We start from the raw sequence: 2159 nt of genomic DNA on the forward strand, positions 1-2159 counted from the left end.
ATGCCTTCCCTCGCGAGCTCATGGATCGGAGCCTCCTCCACGGAGCCTGGGGCCCAGTGAACGTGATCCCCATTTTCCTTTCCTAAGTGGGCAATGTTCAGAACCTCCCCATGATAGTGAAAGGGCCTTGCAGAGGCCTGTCTATCTGACCCCAGCACCACAGCCCTGGTCTCACATCCTACTCCCGCCTGGCCCTGCCATTCTTTGCTGCTTCTCCCATCAAGAGGCGGGGTCTGGGCGGGCACAGTGGCGCACACCTGTAATCCTAGCTACTCAGGAGGCTGGGGCAGGAGGATCACAGGTGTGAGGCCAGCTGGGCGACTTAGCGAGAGCCTATCTCAAAAACAAAAGAATAAAAGGGGCGGAGGATGCAGCACAGTCATAGAGCACCCCTGGGTTCAATCCCCAGCACTCCCCAAAAATGTGTGGAGTCCGTGTCTCCCAGCCGTGAGCCTGGGCTCCGTGACCCCTTCACCAGGAGAATGTGGTTCTTACTGTTGTAAGAACCTGCAGCCATATTGTGAGGAAGCCAAGAGCCCCAGAGGGGGCCGTGGTGGTGTTCTGGCTGATGGCCCCACGAGGTCAAGGGAGGTGGCAGGAACACCGTCAGGAGGACATAGTGAGTGCTCAGCTGTAGGGGCTCAAAGATGGAAGCAAAAGGTGTTCATTGCAAGACTCCAGGGGAGATGATGAACCAGGTGGCTTAGAGCAGGACAGTGACAAAGGAGGTGGTAGAAGATGCTCAGAATCCCAATATATTCTCAAGGCAGAGATGCTCAGATCTGCTACGTGTCTGGACATAGTGTGATGGAAAGAGAGAGATAAAGGTCGTCTCCAAGGGCTTGGCCCGAGCAACCAGAAAGATGGATCCCCATTCGCTGAGATGGGGAGTTAGAGAAGTCACCCGGTGTGAGTGCAGGGAGAGGTTTCGGGTGTCCTGTTTGGGGCACGTTAAGTTTCTGATCCTCTGGTCACCAGCTTCAAAATGGTCCCACGACCCAGGCACCCGGGCACTCGTCACATTCTTGCGAAGTCCTTTCTACCCACCATCGGGATCAGTCAGCGTGGCCAATGAAACGGGGCAGAAGTGGTGTCAGGCCAGCCCCGAGGCGGGACTGTGCGGGCCTCCTCTGGTCTCATGCTCCGTCTGTCTCTCTTGGTCACTTGCTTTGGGAAAGGCCAGCTGCCGGATGACAAGCAGCCCTTTGAAAAGAAAGAAAAGCCCACGTGAGAGGAAACTAAGCTTCCAGGCCGCGGCCATGGGGTGCACCCCTGGGAGTGGACCCTTCACCCCCAGGCCAGCCTTCGGGCGACTGCAGCCCGGCGGGCCTCCTGAGTAGAACTGGATAGCCAGCCGTGGTGGATCCCTGACCTTGGAAACGTCATGAATGTCGGTCCTCTAAGCTGCCAAGCGCGGTGTCATGTGCTGTGGCCTTAGGTAACCACTGCAGATCCATGCTGGACGCCCGAGTGGACCCGGCAGGTCGGCAGGCAGATCTGCCCTTCTGGAATCCAGGGGGGTGATCGAGGCTGGGATGTGAATTTGGCAGCTTTAACACACAGATGAGGGTGAAGGCCACCAGGGCAGGGATGGCTCTTGGAGGCTTGCCTGGGCCGTGACTGCCCGCCACGAGGCTGCGCTCCCGGCCTGTCCCCCACTGGGTTCTAAGATGACGCACTGGTCTCTGGCTCTGCTTCTGAACTGGCCACAGCAGCAGGTACCTAATACCTGCTTTAGGAAAGCGAGAGGCACCCGGGACCCCGAGGGCGAGGCGGACTCTGCAAGCGCCCAGCTCTTTCTCCTCTGCACGTTCGCTCCAGCTGCCGCCCGCCTCTCAGAGCTGGTGGGACCCCCGGCATCCGCCCATGCGGCCCCTCTGCCCTCCTGGACAGCAAGCCCAAGTGCCCGGAGTCAGCCTCCCTCAGGAGGAGTGGCCCCCAGCCCAGGGCGCCCCTTGCGGTGGGGGGGTACCTTTGCACAGCTCGCTTTGCATGGTTTCTTGGAGCTTCCCCGAGGGGTTGAGCCTCCGTCCCCTGCTCTGGTAAAGGGCTTGCTCTTGATTTCCACTCTCCGCCCACTCCCAACTGTCCGCCCCTCTCTGGCCACTTCCCTGTTCCCCTCCGGTGTCCTCTGTGCCTCCTGATCAACCAGCCGTGGT

This window comes from Ictidomys tridecemlineatus, chromosome 3, assembly GCF_052094955.1.
Source record: "Ictidomys tridecemlineatus isolate mIctTri1 chromosome 3, mIctTri1.hap1, whole genome shotgun sequence".
Lineage (NCBI taxonomy): Eukaryota > Metazoa > Chordata > Mammalia > Rodentia > Sciuridae > Ictidomys > Ictidomys tridecemlineatus.